Source organism: Tursiops truncatus, chromosome 18 (assembly GCF_011762595.2).
Source record: "Tursiops truncatus isolate mTurTru1 chromosome 18, mTurTru1.mat.Y, whole genome shotgun sequence".
NCBI lineage: Eukaryota > Metazoa > Chordata > Mammalia > Artiodactyla > Delphinidae > Tursiops > Tursiops truncatus.
This window is the reverse complement of record NC_047051.1, coordinates 26,908,441-26,926,984: the sequence shown is the minus strand read 5'-3', so window position 1 is coordinate 26,926,984 and position 18,544 is coordinate 26,908,441.

Here is an 18,544-nt window from a genome sequence, read left to right as displayed (position 1 = left end):
CTCAGAGTTGATTCACATGGAGTCCAAAGTTTTCCAACTGCAAAGCTTTTCATGAAGAAAAAAAAAAAGGTTTAAAGCCCACCCAAATCAGGTGATCTATTTATGGGAAGGTTATGACCATTACTGGAAATAGGGCTTTGGTAAGTCAGTACTAAAAACAAAACAAAGAAAAGCATGGCCTTACTCTGGAGGAACTAGTTGGGAAAGCTATTTCAAACCCAACTAAAAGCATCAAAATCTGAAAGAAATTCAGAATCCTGAGATATTGGCTGGTACATGTGCAACCAAGTATCTGTACTAAGATCAGAAGACATCCTTCATTCAGCAGGGAAGGCATCCTTGCTGTAGCAGCCAGTGTATCCCAGCATCATGAAAATTCATCGTTCTACCATTTAAACTGACAAACACGTAGTGTTTGCAGTGGTACATTGTACAATAGCAATATTGGAATGTTTTAGAATTCTTTTAACTGAGCCAATTAACGAGTTAATGGGAAAAATATAGAACAATATTTTCTGTAAGAAAGATAGTAGGAAATATATTTATTTTTCACTATGGCATTATAGGCATATATCAAGATCCATCTTAAATGAAGTGCCTACTCTTATATCTTGAGTTATAAAACATCAAATTCTTATGGTCTTTTGAATCAAAACAAGTTCATCTCTATTCTTAGATATCCTTGCAATTTTGTGTTAATAATCTTTGAAATCTATAAAATATCTTTTGAAAGATCCAACATAGGGATGAAATTTGAATATACTAAAATTTATTGAGACAAATATTTTCCAGGCACTAGGGCAAGTAACTGAGTACTTCAGTACATAATTTAAATTAAACGTTATGGAGGAATATATTAAAGTTCAGAAAGTTAAACATCTTGTCGACATTTGCTCAGATATTAAGTGCCAAAATCAGGATTTGAATTTAGATCAACACAACACCAGCTCTATCCTCCTTGCAATGATGAAAGGGCAGGAGTGAGAACTAGAATGATGTGGGGTGAGGTTGGGGGGGAAGAGGGAAAGGGGGAGGGGGCCAGAGAACAAGAGTGAGAAAGAGAGACAACTTTCACATACACTTTCATAATTTGTTGCTCCCAGCTGTTGACCCTATTCTGTGAAAATAAATATGAGATTATAAGATTTTCAAAGCCAAATCATCTGAATACATTTCAAATTGGTTTACAGTCAAATGATATTCTGAGAGTGCTGAGTAAAATGGTTGTCACCTGGTGAGAATCAACTTCTCATGATTACTGCTGTAGAGTTGGCAAACTTCGAAATGTTTTTCTTCAGTGTATCTGAGAGAACAAAGAGGCATTTCATATCTTGAATTAGACCTGCTGTTTTCCCAGTGATATAATCTTATCATCATGAATGAAGATGGGGGAGAGTGGTCTGTCCTCTATGCCTGGCTGGTTTAACGTTAGGCTGAGGTGGTGCTTTATCACCACTCTAAGAAGGTATCATCATTTAGGTATATAAGAATTACTCAGGTAAACTTCAGTCCAGTTAACGCTGTGAGTGAGTCCTTACCATTTTTTTTTTTTTTTTTTTTTTGAATTACGCGGGCCTCTCACTGTTGTGGCCTCTCCCGTTGCGGAGCACAGGCTCCGGACGCGCAGGCTCAGCGGCCATGGCTCACGGGCCCAGCCGCTCTGCGGCATGTGGGATCTTCCCAGACCAGGGCACGAACCCGTGTCCCCTGCATCGGCAGGCAGACTCTCAACCACTGCGCCACCAGGGAAGCCCCTTGCCATTTTTTAGCTTCTGCAATATGCTCCTTGTTAAGTTAAAAAAAAAAAAAAATTAAAGGCAGTATACCTAGGTGAAATGAAAGGAGACAGTTGACTGATGATAGGGGCTCCAGTTCTCATCAATAAATTTTATCTTGAGTTATATCATAATGCTTTTTCTCACTATGTGTATTTATTGACAGTTGCATACAGCCCTTGCTCTGGTTATCATCAAAGCATTGAATATACTAAGAAAACTATCTCAGACCAACAGGATTTCTAAAGGGTGAAAGAGGTCTCTTTAAGCAAAAAACATCAGTTTTCAACTTACGCTTCTGCTGTCAAAGCATTGATAACAAGTGAGAATTTGCTTCACTTTTATTTGCATAAGGATAGGAGTCATTGTTATTCCAATGAAGAACTATTTACTTATTTGAGAAAGAGAGAATCAAGAGAAACAAGAAATGAGTCACTCTTTAACTTAGACTTGGTTAAAGAAGGAGCAATTTACTTGAGTAGAGTGGACTAGGGCTTGTTGAAAATTGTTATTTAAGGGGAGTGAAGTTAAGCTAATAGCTGTTTTTGTTTAGGTGCAACTGCATTATTTTTCTGCTCCGTTATTTATGCCAAGCCTTCACGACATTTCTTCTTATTACAACAGCATAGCTAAGTAAACAACGAACAATTGTTAATAGAACATGGAAGTCAATTCTAGAAATGAACTAACAATCCATAGCCCAATCTGTTAAGCACCAGTCAATATACAAGATATCATTTGTATTAGCATTTGTTACTAAGTAGGTGTAAATCTTTTCAGGGGATGTTATTGTCATCATTTACCTGGAGCAATCATCTTATAATTCCAATAGTATTTGGTGGTAAGAATGTTCTGAAAACTTAATCTACAGTTTCACTTCCACATTAACACACTTGTATCAGTTGGCTCTGGCTGCCAAAACAAAGTATCACAGACTGGGTGGCTTAAACAACAGACATTTCTTTTCTCATAGTTCTTGGGTCTGGAAGTCCAAGACCAAGGTGCCAGCAGGGTTGGTTTCTCCTCTGGCCTCTCTACTTGCCTCTCTCCCTTCTCACTGTGTCCTCACGTGGTCTTTTCTCTGTGCAGGGGCATCCCTGGTGTCTCTCTCTGTGTGTCCTAATCTCCACTTCACCAGTCAGATTGAATTAGAGTCATCCAAATAGCCTCTTTTTAACATAATTACCTATTTAAAGACCCCATCTTGAGGTAGTGGGAATTAGGGCTTCAACATATGAATGGAGTAAGAGTGGCAGGGCACAATTCAGTCCATAGCACCACTATATAGTATCTTTTATGTGATTTAAACCTGGTGGATATGTCCTTCTTTGTATTCATCTCTGTCAAAGAATTCCACATCTTTATCTTTTGTTTAAGATGAATTTTTATCCTTTCTTCTTATCTTCACTTTTCCCTGTTTTAAAGGACACGTAAGGTGATTAGTTCCATGAGATTATATGGGTACAGATACGTGCTTAAAGTAAAACTAAGAAATAATTAAAATGAGAATGGTAAAATGTTAAAACTAATTTGAAGTCATATAATGACCTTTGTTACCTTGGGGTGGGGAAGAATTTCTAAAAGCAAAAACATTAAGGCAAAAAAGGTGACAATATTGAAAATTAGATAACAATGAATGCTTAAACATTTGTGCTCAGTGAAAAAGTATTAGGGTCAAAAATAACAGACTATAGATTGTAAAGTTATTTTTGCAAGACAAAAATGATGAGGGGACTTGTATGTGGAGTACATAATGAATCTCTGTATATCAGCTTATATGTATCAATTTATTATATTAGAAAAGTGGAACATGAAATTCATAGAAGAGGAAACAAAAAGCTAACAAGCACATTGCAGACATGCTCAAATTCATTTCTTAATAGTTAAAGAATTGAAAATGAAAACATACCACTTTTCATCTATTAGAAAGATGGATAATTGCAAGTTTTAGTGAGGATGTGGGGATGGAGGTATGTTCATGCACCATTGGTGAGAGATAAGGTTGGCATCTCCATTCTGGAGATGAAATTGTTTATAATTTGTAGGAATAAGTACAGTCTCTAACCCAAAAATGCCGCTCTTAGGAGATTCTCATAGAGATTTCTAATGGAAACAAACAAGAGTATTCATGACAGCATTCTTGTGAGTCCTGGGAATTAGAGTTAATCATGATGTCCATCACTGTCAGAATGGATAAGTAAAGTGTAATACACTCCATGGAATTCAAATAGAAGTCAGAAGCAATGGAATATATCTACACATAAAAACATGGAGAGAATTTGAAAGTTTAATGCTTAGTAGAAAAAAGTAAGAAAAATGAGTTGTAGGACACAATCAGCTTATGTACATTAAAATATATGCACATAAAAACAACAGTACACATTTTATGACAACACAGGAAATTTACCAATGGATGCAGGAAGGGAAGGGCAGTCAGTTTTAAAGGGAAAAGACAATATAATGAGCACAGACCAGAACAGACTATTATAATCAGCTCAAACCTCTGCACTAAAATATAAATGAAGGGTTAGAATTTCTAAGAAGTCTTCTTGCAGAGTTAAATTTATAGTTGGGAAAATGCCTTTACAATAATGTATGAACATTTTCTGGAATCAACACATTTTCTCTAAAAGATCTTTAAATGAAATGGTGACCACTGGCATGACCTTCTGGCAAAGAGATAGTTTTAACAGATGAATCTTTGGCTTTTTCTAATTCACATTATTGAAGCTTCCATCCAGTCACACACACAGCCTAGAACTCTTGATCAACACTCAAATTTTGCTCGTTTTGTGACAATATTTTCTGAGTTTTGTATATTTCTTTATTTAATAATAGAGACCCTTTATCATTTCCTTTCATTTTCATTTTATCTTTATAATTCAGTTCAATTCACTCAAAATCAGTTCAGAATTAATTTATTGTTGTGCTATATTGTTTTAGTCAAATTGTAGATGTGAAAAAGAATACAACTCGGAGTAGGAAACTTGGCATCTCAGCCGCCAGATTAGCTCCTCATGCACTCTTTTCTTCCAAGGAATTCCCACAAATCACTATAAAGAAATAAATCCCAACTGTACCCAATCTAAAAAAAAAAAATTAAAAAGACCATTAGGAAATGATTTGCAAGTGAGACTCCGTTTCATCCACATGTTTCTAACTTTTCTTCTTTCAGGTCTAACCTACATGTTATCAATGGAGTACTTTTCCTTAAACACAAATTTGCATCTTCACACATTCATGTACCTTTGAAGGTTCTTTTTTGCTTAGGGAGAAAAGACCGGAACATGTCTTCTGATATTCATCGCTCTAACTCATACAATATCTGTTTCTAGTTCTAACCTCAAAACAGATCTCAATTAAGAATTATCAGAAAAGGAAAAATTCTCACATATTCCCTTCTGATATGTACCCTATTTTAATAGTGCTTCTTCTCTATCTGATAATTAAACCCATACAGATGTTTTCAACTCTGTATGTTCCCTCCTCTTCTTATAAACATTTCTTCAGTGGAAGGTTATAACTTCCTATTTTGTTTGAGTATCAGAATTTGTTTATAATGCTTCTGTGAACTAAAGTGCATTTGCCTTGTTTCTAGTATTATTCATATGAACACATTTGTTTCCATTTCTGGATGAAAATTCAACTCTTAAAAGGTAGACTATGCTTTTATAATTTCTGAATAACCTCTACTCCCATCTCTAGTTTGTAATCTGCTTTCTGCATATCATAAATGCTCAATGAATACTGAATGACTTGAAATGTCAAAAGTTTAAATAATTTTATAAAATTTTCTTAGTAATTAGATTCTAAATTCCTATTGCTTCTGTCTTCCAGGTCACTTATCCATTCTTCTGCCTCAGTTATTCTGCTATTGATTCTTTCTAGTGTATTTTTCATTTCAGTTATTTTATTGTTCATCTCTGTTTGTTTGCTCTTTAGTTCTTCTAGGTCTTCATTAAACATTTTTGCATCTTCTTTATCTTTGCCTCCATTCTTTTTCTGAGATCTTGGATCATCTTTACTATCATTATTCTGAATTCTTTTTCCAGTAGATTCCCTATCTCCACTTCGCTTAGTTGTTCTTCTGGGGTTTTATCTTTTTCCTTCATCTGGGACAGATTCCTCTGCCATCTCATTTTGTCTAACTTTCTGTGATTGCAGTTTCCATTCTGCAGGCTACAGGATTGTAGTTCTTCTTGCTTCTGCTGTCTGCCCTCTGGTGGATGAGGATGTCTAAGAGGTTTGTGTGGGCTTCCTGATGGGAGGGGCTGTTTTCTGCCTACTGGTGGGTAGAGGTGGGTCTCATTGCTCTGGTGGGCATGGCTGTGCTCAGGAAGACGTTTAGCAGCTAGTCTGCTAATGGGCAGGTCTGTGTTACTGCCCAGTTGGTTGCTTGGTCTGAGACATACCAGCACTGGAGCCTACAGGCTGTAGGGTGGGGCTAATGGTGACCTCCAGGAGGTCTCACGCCAATGAGTACTCACCAGAGCTCTGCCTGCCATGAGCCACAGCCAGTCTCCACCTCTGCGGGAGACCCTCCAATGCTAGCAGGTAGGTCTGGCCCAGTCTCCCATGAAGTCACTGTTTTTTTCCCCTGAGCCCAAGTGGGCACAAGACCTTCTATGCACCTTCCAAGAGTGGATTTTCTTTTTCCCCCAGCCCTGTGGAATTCCTGCAATCAAACCCTACTGGCCTTCAAAGCCAGATTCTCTGGGGGCTCCTCTTCCTGTTGCAGACCCCCAGGCTGGGAAGGCTGACATGGGGCTCAGGACTTTCACTCCTGTGGCAGAACTTCTGTGATATAATTGTTTTCCAGTTTATGGGTCACCCACCTGGCAGGTATGGGATTTGATTTTATTGCAGTTGTGCCCTCCTACCCGCTCATTGTGGCTTCTTCTTTGCCTTTGGATGTAGGGTATCTTTTTTGGTAGATTCCAGCATTTTTCTCCTAATGGTTGTTCAGCAATTGCTTGTGATCTTGGTGTTTACGTAAGAACGGGTGAGCTTACATCCTTCTACTCCACCATCTTGAGCTAACCTCTGTAAGAAAGAGTCAGGAGAAACAGCAGATGACATAAACTAACCTATAAACTTCAAACATTGGAAAAAACCTACAAATATGTTTCACATGTTTAAGAAATAAAAGGGGGGATTGAAAGTAAGAAGAAAAAGACTTCCCTATTGCCTCTACACTAATTAAGTCATTTATTATAACTGAGTTAACCAAACCCACAGACATCTTATGTGTCTACTATGGTGAGGAGAATATAATTAAGAATTCCAGTACAGTTAAGAAGATATTGACAAGAATAGCCTTGTTTTGGGGCAAGGAAGGCACTGTGGTATGGACCTCCCTCACCAGAGGCAATGGCAGCAACCCTAGGGATGTGAGTACCACAGTACCAACCACCCTTCAGCTGATATTAGTCCTGTAATGTAGTGGTAATATTTATCTGGAGCTTGCCATATTACCAGGTGCTTGCATTCAGTAATTGAATCCTTTTAAAACTCTATGAGTAGGTACTGTTTTACCCCTCTTTTACACATGACAAAATTAAGACCTAGAATGTTTAAGTAATTTCCCAGTGTCAGATATCTAATCAGTGGCAACACTGGGCTATGAGTCCAGGAGATAGTATCCCCTTGTCTATGATCTTAAATTCTACATATATTTGTTCTTATGATGCAATCCTGACTATAAGTTTGATCCCCAAGATACAGGACTAGAACAATCACATTCTCATGGACATAGGTGAGGCTCTTTCTTCCACTAAGAATATATATTTCCCTGCACCCAGGGACTACATGAAAAAAGAAGACAGGGAGGAAAAAAGGGGTCCCTTTTGCAATAGGAGAAACAGCCCTTGTTTGATGCTTTAACTTTAAAATTCTCACTATGTATTCAAAAGAGATTGAGAATGCAAAGACCAAGTTTGAAAAATGGGAGGACTGAGGTATTATTTGGCAACTTGAGATCTTTCAGGCCCTACACTGTACTCTATATGTAGAAATGGGGGTTAATAAAAAATGACATCAGTTATAGAAAGCAAATAACATTATTATTTTGTACATCTGGATAGGAAAATATGAATCACATCCCCCTTCCCCCACTACACATACCTATCATATGAAATAGATGATGGTAACCATCAAGTCATGCAGTCACTGTATTTGGGTATTATTCTTACTCCAAATATTTCACTCTGTAGGAAATATCAGATTTATTTTTTAACTTTAAATCAAATCTTCTTGACTCTAAGCCTTAAAGTTCTTTGATTCCAGTGGAAGGAAGGCAGGTTGATTTCACGATCCATTACCCATGCAGACAGTCCTTAATCATCCTCCTGAACCGTCTTTTCTTTGTTCCATTTCTTTCATCCCCAACCCCTGGCCAAAAAAGGGCAGCTCCCCCTCTTCCATCTTTTTTTAGGATGTTTAATATATTACTTTCTGAGATCTTGCAAGAGAGGATAGACTGATGGCTTGCTGGCCATTTAAATATTTTATTAATATTTCAAAGTGATAAAAAAAACTTTATATTAACTGCCTACATAAACATCTAGATTCTCCTACAAAACGGACAGATCTGGCAAAACTGGGTCTTCAGTTCCTCTTGATAGCACTGCTGCCCCATCTAAATGAGCCTGGCAAGCTTCCAGCATCCCTCATCAGTACCAGGTGTCTCTCACAACACTAGTCGGATGGTCACCACTTAGCACCATATTCACACTGCTGTCCTCCACATATAACAGAAAGATTTCCCTTTGACCATATCACTTTTGACTGTAAAGGCCTTAACATTCTCCTCAGTTTGACTAAATTTTAGACAGACTTCTTCCTGACTATAGGTCTCTGACCTCCCATTTCTTGGGGCGTTTATTTAGAAAACTTGTGATTATGAATTCTTTCTCTGTCCCTTTGGATGTAAAGCTTCTCTTGGGCTCTTGGCAGATTTATAACTCAGAAAGGTCTTTCTCAAAGACATGGGAGTCTTCCCTTTGGTATGTAATCATCCAAGGAATTCCTGACCCTATCTCCCAATCTCTGTGGGAGATGCTAGACCCTAATTTTAATAAGTGACAATCAACAAACACAGATGGTCTAATCGCATAGATCAATCTCCCCACCATGTCCTCTTATGTATTTTGTTTAGTTCATCCCACTTTTTGTTTCAGCAAAATTGAGTTCAATCTCTTTCTCCTATTGCAACAGTCTTGGTCCCTTTGGTAATCTTGAGTAAAGTTTTCTTTGCCTGTTTAACTCTGTTTGGTGCAGTGTTTCATGGACAGTATCAAAAGAAGAAAAGAAAAATGAACCAAAATTCTAAATTAAAAAAAAAAAAAATGGAAGTATACTCTTTAGTGAAAGTAAAGACGATTCCTACACAAATAAATATGCAACCAAATCGAGCCTATGTGGAAAAAATTAAACCCAGTCTGCTTTGTTCACTTAGGTGCTGCCTGGCTTTGTCAGTATTTGAATTTGCAACCCCTGGTTTGTACTTTCACAAAAGCTGGAAACAGAGGCTATTTTCAAATAAGTTCTGTTCAGGTCCTGAACAGTCCCTCAGGCAAAGAAATATCAAGACCTACTCAGAATGGAAGGAAAAATGCAGAGCAAAAAATACTGTGAACTCTCATTCTTTCTGATTCTTCCTGAGCAGAGAAAACAAAACACAAATGAATCTTCCAATAAATTATCCTGCCACACAGTATTAGTAAAGCACAGTGTTTTCTGCTCATCTTCCTTTCATTTATTTGTGTCTCTGAATAATATACCGAGAGAGATACATCACTAACTTGCTTTTCCTATTTTGTAGTTTTTAATAAAGATAGGGCACTTTGAATTTTATTTTGATCTGTAGGATTTAGATGACAATATGCATACTTTACCAGGTAAAAAGCAATTTGAAATACTTTGAAATATACTAAGATTCTTGGATGAAAGGGACTAGGTAAATACTGATTCTTTTCAAGACCAGCAGACACTTGAGTTTCTTCTCTGATTTCTAAAAGTGCCTCCTGTCCTGCTTGTTAATCTCCTTGGAATTCTGCATACTATTTTCCACTAATTTGTTTTGTAGTGTCATCTTAATTTACATTTGCTATTGCTAAAGGTGTTCTCCAGAAAGGAGTAATAAATCATACATATATTCCTTAATTTATCATCCTCATTACTCAACATGAGTTTACTCAATTTCCAACATATGGAATTTATTCTAATGCTTCTAGTTCAAAACTGCTTCTAGTTCTAGAAGTTCTAGTTCTAATTCTAGAAGTTCTAGTTCTAATGCTTCTAGTTCAAAATAGGTCAGAGCATCATTTCTATGAGTTGTCAGAGCACTTGAGTTACTGTAGGCACATGTCTGCAATTGTTTCTCTAAAGGGAAGATTCTTATACTACTTCATGTCATCCTTATTTATAGAAGAGCTACTTGGGAAGTTGTGACACAACAGACTGTCTCATCCTCATCGTTAAGGTGTTTTTTTTTTTTTTTTTTTTCGAATTTAAGTCATCCTCCCACACTCTGACTCTTCAAGACATCTGCCTGAAAGCAATACATACTGATTCTGGGAGACCGGCAAAGATCAGACAGTCCTGTCTTATCTAACTTCATTTTTTCATGATTAATAAGTGCCTGAGTATTGTGATTCATTCATTAAGCACATAAACTGGAATTCAGGTACATTTCAAATGTGCTGTATAGAACAATTTGACTTTAAGTTGAGGTCCCTTTGCTTTTATTGTACAGAATTTAAAGTCAAGAAGTAAATTCAACTAAGTAGAGCCCACGTTGTCTGAAAACACCATATCAGCTCTAATCAGCTGAAGGTAAGTGTATTTGCCAATGTAAGTGTTGATACATGTTTCTTTTTCTTTTTTAAAATGTTTAGTCTTAAGCAACAAACTGGCCATATTTTGTATTGTTCTATAGGATGTATTATGGGGAGTTTATTACATTTAAGTTTTCTTCATCACTTACCTTAAACTATAATTAGAGACAACTAATAAAATTGTTTTCAACACTTTTCATCTTAAAGTTACAGTGGGTAATAGATAATATTGTTTTCTAATCTTCCTTAATTGGATTGCTTGTTGCTTCCTAAAACAACCCAAAATTTCTAACATATTATTATGAGTATTTAAATATATACAACATTAATTAATTTTCTGCTGTTTAAATTATAAGACCATTTCAAGAAGGACTATTCAGAGATAACTGATCTGCAAACACTATAAAATATTGTATTAAACATTATTTAAAAGGGGGTGTAAATGTGAATATCCTGATAGCTTATCTATTGTGATGTTCTTCAAAACAGATTTATTTTGTGTCAAAATTCAAATGGTAATGTGAGACAAGGAGACTTCTTAGTCCTCAAAAATTCAGGGTGTCTCAAATAATAAATATAAAGGCTGAGAACATAGAAGGAGAGGATTTTTGCTAATGGCTTTTAATTCAGCGGTCTCCAACTATCAGAAGGGCAAATTCAAACCATGTATTCAAAAGTGATTTCTTCTTCTTTACTATATGTTCTTATATATAAATATATCAAATATGATAATTTTGAAAACAAATCAAATAACATTACTAATAATGTAATTTTATATTTTTATACTGAATAAGATAATTTTAATCTATAAAGATAGTTGATGACTATGTATTGCTCATCTTATATTTTTCTCTAGCTTTCAACTCTCTTGTCCCAATTTCCCCTTTAAAGAGAGGCACTAGGCATTCTAAAAAAAATCAACAACAACAAAGAACACACTTTTCCACTTTTATTTTCAAGTTGATTTCAAATAGTCACAGACTCTGAGTTATTAAAAAACAAACAAATTGAAACAAACAAAACCTTCAACCAACCGTAGCCAAAATAACAAATGACTGAAAGATGATGATATATTACAAGTTGCAATGGTTTGTGCATGTCAAAATGAACAACAACAAAAAAAAAAAAAAAAGAAAAAAAAAGTGGGCAAGCAGAAGTGCAACCAGGTAGAAAATATGTGATTGAAAGAAAATGACCAGTTGTTAGATTAAAATATTTGCAATTTTGCTATTTTTATATATATCCTAATGAAAAAAATATGATTTTGCAGTCACTAAATAAAGCTGTATCATTGTTCACAATTAATGTAAGTATCCTTCTACCTCTGCTCCCTGCTTCATACACATACCTATATCCAAAGTATTCTGAAAGCTTGGAAATTTTTTATTCTTTCTTTGCATTGATTCCTAGTTTGAGCTTAATTAAAAAGATAATCCTTCATTAAGAGTAGGTCTAAATATATATGTATATGTAGAGCTGATTCACTTTGTTATAAAGCAGAAACTAACACACCATTGTAAACAAATTATACTCCAATAAAGATGTTAAAAAGAATTAAAAATAAAAGACTCAAACTGGAAAAAAAAGAGTAAGTCTAACACCTGTTGAGATAAAGAAATACTCATTTTTTGAACATTTATGCAAACTAGCTTTTTAATGCACGAATCAAAGCACCAGACACACTGAGATGAAATACTTGGATGTAAGATGTTAAACCAGGATGATATTGTTCAACATATTGATTTTAGCCCTCTCATGATGCCATTATTTCTTAGTTTAAGATTTTAATTATATTCATAATGTAATTTATCTCAAATGCTCTCAGACAGATCAAAATCCAATGAGATGTACTTGGGTATATTGTATTTATAAATAAATACATATAAAAATATCTGGTATATTAGATATATGAATAAAACCTATTGAATCAAAGTTAAGAAGTTTGTTTCAGACTCTTTTTGAACAAAGATGGGAATCTGTCACAATTTTCCATTGGTAAGAGCTTTATGTTTTCATGTTAATTAAGCCAGATCAGTACATCATCAGCCTCAAATACAAACAAATGGATTAGGTAGAATCTTTTCAAAATTTTATTTCTCATCCTTACCTAATTTTTCCTGCTCAAGAGTCAGTTTGAGACTTTTTGGTATTCCCTTAACTTTTATCACTATTTAAAAAATACAGAAGCCTCACTTATGTAATTGTTTTTATTATGCATTATTTAAGATATACTAAACAGATGTTTGGAGAAAATAAATAAACTTTTGGATATTTGAAGTAATTATGTCAGCTAAAGTTATAAGAAACAAATTATAGGCATAACATAAAAAAAGTTATTTAAAAATATAACCTGAGACGACAAATTCTTTTATTATCTTTCACTGTTGGTATTTAAATTCAGATGCTCATTCTTGAAAAAACAAAGTTCAACAGGTCTAATAACGTCCACATTTGAAAGAAATTAAAGGTTATTAGACTGATATCTGCAATGTCTGTGTGCATTGATGGAAACCTACCGTCAACATTGTAAGTAAAAAGCATCACACACCTTCAGGATATTCTGTAATCCATTATGTCACCAATAGACTGTGAAACAATACATTTTACTCCTAGTGAACTCCAAAATCTTCTTTATCACTTAAATCTCTTGTAATTGTTTATATTCACTTTTGTTTTTTGTAATTAATTTTAGTGGGTTCCAGAATAAACAACTACTATGATATCCTGTTAGGAAGGGTTTTTACGCCAGATGTGGAGAAAGTCATTTGTCCTAGGCACTTTAACATTCTGATTCCTGGGGCAAAGCTGAATAGACATTTCAAGCAAGGCTTGATTATAAAACAATCTACAAACCATTAGATGTAGTTATATTAAACCTGTAGCAATCAATCCCAATGCCTGGGTCAACCAAATGAGGTAGAAGGAGTGAACTGCCTGAAACTATGGGTTATTGGAAATCTCACTGATAGGAAACATCAGGAAAATGAATAATCATCTTCTCAACATTTACTAGGAGGAGAAATTCTCATCCCAATTTATTTTCCTCTGGCTTTGTAAAAGTGAATCAGCTGATTTTCTCTGATATGTATTATACTGCTTCAGAGAAAATGACTGAAAAATATTAGCCAATGTGTAAGTTTTAAAAGTCATGCTATTAAATTATTTAACCTATGTGGTTTATCGTATTTTAAATTAAAAAATATTTTGCTCCTTCTATTTCTTATTTTTTGCCAAAATTTTTTTTTCTTTAAGCCCATCTCTCATCACCTTCTTTTTCCATGCAGTTGAATAGATTTTGTTTATTGCTATTTATCTTAGTCAGTGTGGAACCAGTCCCCGTGGTGGATATGCCATTGGAATCACAGGCTCTGGGCAGGTGAGGATGAGTTTGCTCACAGCTGTGATCATCCCAGGGCTGAAGGCAGAAGCCTCTCTCTCTGAAATCCCCATCCTAGCCACTCCCAGGAAGACAAGTTTAACATATTTTTCATGTTTCTCATTAATATAAAATATAAAAGTGATGTTTGTCTTATCTTTGCATTTATAATTATTTATAAAATTTGATAGATATACACTGTTTGTGCAGTGTTCAACAATACCCTATTAAATATACATATTTGCTAATTAGTAAATTAGTACACTTCTCAACAGATATAAACATTTTTGAGTTCCTTTATGACATCTGCACTTTAAGCAATTATCCAGAAGCCTCACAAGATAGATGATTCTGCATTTCCATGTGTCACTTGATAGCTTTCACGATCTCAAGGCAGATAAATACTATGAATGTTGTTCATAGCAACACTTCGTATGGCATTCAATGAAACCATTCATTAATAATTATATTTAATGATAAGGACAATAATGAGTTGATCAGTATCCCAGTTGGAGAACAGATGGCACATTGAAAATGGACCTTTGAAGAGAGTTTAATAAAGGGATTATTTTAAAAGGTGTGAGCAGCTTTGAGGAAGTCAACAAGTGATGGTGAAACACTCTGGAAGAACCATGGCAGGAAAGCTATTCCCACCCTCAGCCTGAACGGCTTAGTGGAAGGAGGGTTTACTGGGATCCAGCCAAAGTGGAAACTGGAGTGGGAGATGGGCATCTGCTGGGACACCAGGTCTCTCCTTTGGTACAGAAATGTGGTCTCTTAACCAGTAGAAAGGACTCTGGGGCAAGAAATGCCTACACAAATGTTTACTTTCATTCTCCCTTCCTTTGACTTTCATTGTCTGTGTTCAGCCTATACCAGAAGAGGAGCCAGTTCAATACAGTCAATAGAGAGAATGGTAGAGAAGCAAGTTTAAATCCACAGGGAATGAGATGAAAGTACTCAGTAAATATTTAGTGAGCCTCTGTATGGCTTATTTCACTTAAATATTACAACTCCATCATTTTACTAGATGAAAATTTGAATTTCAACTTTCTAAGGACATGTAGCTGGTGAGTGGGAGAAATTCTAACATCTATGCTGCTTTTACTATGCTGTGCCCCACATGAGCAATCATGTGACTTACAAAAATCCCAATTTCTTCCTTCGCAGACAAGTACATGTGTGTCCTCAGACCTCACCAATGATGACGTCACCTTAAGCACATATATTGACTGAGAATTGAGTCTTCATCTTTGAGATCTAAGCAGGAAAGTTCTTTTCAACTACTTTTATTTCTATACTAGGACAGGGGCAAAGAGGAAGGGTTTAAAACACTTAAGATTAGAAATAGGACAAGCCACGAAGCTGACACAATAAATGGGGGAATTGCTGTACCAATATTATCTACCTCTTTGGTTTCGAGAAAGAATATGGAACTAAGTCAAGAAAACTGTATTCTCAAACTAAATATGCTACTAATTACCACTTCCCATATGAACTGTTGATCATGTGACCTCAATGGACCTTGACTTCCACTGATATTATTATAAATTGTCAAAGTAATATTTTAGAACCTCACAATATTTTATTCAGGTAAAATAAGATGAGAGATGTAAAGTAGTTTGAAATGTAAAAATAAATTAATAAAATTATAAGGAAGGATTCTTAAGAATTATTGATCATATTCAATTTTGGCCTAGTCTCCTTTGGGTTATTTTTCTTTTGGGATAATACTTGTTTATTTTTTTTCCAAAAGATGTTGACTTCAATGGAATACTGCACATTGAAGACAGAGAGAGAGAGAGAGAGAGAGAGAAGGATGAGAGAGACAAAGACAGAGAAAAGGAAGCGAAGGGAAGGGGAAGTGAAAGAGACAGAGAGAAAGAGAGTTATTTCTAGTTTCCAGCACATAACATGAATTTTTTACCTAATTTATTTATTATTGAAAATGTATTATTAAATTGAATGAGCAGAGAACATACATTGCTATTGCTAGAGGAAACCATAAGTCACAATCTGACAGGTTACATGTATTTAATACAACTAGTTTTTATACATGAGAAATGAATTTATTTAATAATTGCCAAATCATACACTTACTGAAATGCACGGCATCTTCTTAGGGAAATACATTTACCAAAATGTCACATGAATTTATGCATATTTCAAGGAAAATTCAGAGAAAATATGTATAACAGCTTCCCAACATCCTTCCCAAAGGGTGACATTAAAGGATAGCTTACATTTTGTTGTATTTTTTTTGTGCCTGTTTTAAAATTTTTGGATGTTTTGCATATTTCAATAACATGTATTCAAATGTAAAATAGAGGCTAAATATACATAGTCATAAGGCTATTATGCAGTAATTTCTCTTTTCTTTTCCCTTATTTAGGAGGTGGGGTAGGATAAACCTATTCATTGGTTTCACAATTTCCTAAAAATATTTGATAAAGACAAGAGATCTTTATAGCATTTTAACCATGCTTTTATGGGACTCATCAATTGACACTTGACCAGAAAAATTAGCATAACCCTTTTACCAAAAGTCAGTAATCTGAAACCAGAAGTGAAAAATTAATTTATTTTCTGGAATGCCAGTGTTTCTAGGAGCAGGAAGTAATTAATAGCTAAATTCAACCACTTGGCATTTTTCAGTGTCATAACATGAATTAGAGGGATAGGGTGATGTATAATACAGCAGATCCTGAGGAAAAAAATGCTAGTGAAGTAACTATATTTTATCTCTGGCAGTCTTTACTCTTGTAATACAAACCCTCAACATCCACTACCTCAGGGAATAAATGATTATATAGTCTTTGGTAATTTAGGCAAGAGAATAGATTGTTCTTCAGGGTAATATATTAGACATAAGAGTGAAATATTCTGAGAATTGTATTTTTCCCCGATTTTTATTTTCAAAACACTACTAAACATTCTGGGCTTTTATTTCAGTCATTGGGAATACTGGGTTGAGCTTCATTGAACCTCATTCTCTGACTCATTTTAATGCCCATCAATAAACTGAGGGTATCGTCTACAGTGTCTCTGAGGATGGGTTCAAATTCATTTAAATACGTGGCATGTCTTCCCCCATCTCACTTCCCGTCCTTGTCATAAAATCTTACAGTCCATTGTTAATTTTTAAATTTTTTAATAGATTTCTAAGCATTATAACTTCTTTTCTTTTTTAAATAACTTTATTTTATGTATTTATTTTTGGCTGCAGTGGATCCTTGTTTCTGTGTACAGGCTTTCTCTAGTTGTGGCAAACGGGGGCTGATCTTTGTTGCTGTGCGCATGCTTCTCATTGTGGTGACTTCTCTTGTTGTGGAGCACGGGCTCTAGGCATGCAGGCCTCAGTAGTTGCAGCATGCAGGCTCAGTAGTTGTGGCTCGAGGGCTCTAGAGCACAGGCTCAGTAGTTGTGGTGCAGGGGCTTAGTTGCTCCATGGCATGTGAGATCTTCCCAGACCAGGGAATTGAACTCATGTCCTCTGCACTGGCAGGCAGATTCTTAACCACTGAGCCACAAGGGAAGTCCCATAACTTCTTTTCTTAACTATTCCTGAAACTTCTAGAAAGAATCATTAAAACAAATGCACAAGTGCTTACTTAGGTGGAACGTCAGTGAATCGCCAAGAAATAATTGAATTTCTTCTCAACACTTCGTGTTTACCTGGTAACCATGGCGCTGTGCACAAATGAAGATCTCAAAAATACCCATTTCAGAACTGATGGAGTGGCTCTGTGTCCAGGTCAGGGCAAAGTTTTTCTAGCAAGATCATTTTACAGTGACGATGAGGCAAAAGGGAATTTATCCCTACACAATCCTCCCAGAGCTGGCTTTTTTGATCATCTATTTTGATCATCTATTAATTTGTTAATTTTGGCAAGTATAATTGAGCACCTACTGTAAACACCCAGGTGCTGGGGAAGCAAAGAGAATCTGCTCTTGGAGACAATTTTGTATAAATAAGGAATTATGCTACCATAAATATAAGGTATATTTGACTGTCATAAGAGAGACATAGTAAACACATTATAGACAGCTATAGGTTGAAAATATTTTATCTAGACAGGCAAAAATGAGGGAGGGGTAAGATGTGGGAGGAACAAAGGCATTTTAGGCAGAAGTAGTAAAGCGAGGAAAGACACAGAAAGTAAAAAGCATATATTAGGGGAAAATGATGGAAAATGGTTTTAAATTTCATGATTTAGCTTGACTATTAGTAGCTCTGAATATGATATTAAGATATGTAAGACTTGAATCTGGCCACCTATGCAAAACTATTTTCCTTCCTTCACAACTCTGAATGGCATGTTACTTTCTTTTGTATCACCAGAGGGGAAAATCAAGCAGAACTTAATTAAACAAGTGTTTATGAGGAAATTATAATGGTCAGGTCTCAATTAAGGTTACAGAACACATAAGCAGAAGGAATAATATTGACACAGTGACATAACGCCAGCAGACAAAAGGGAAATTGGGTCTAGTCAGGAGGCATACCCGGGTTATGCCTGGGGGATTTTTCACCCTCATCTAGTCTAAATCACTGG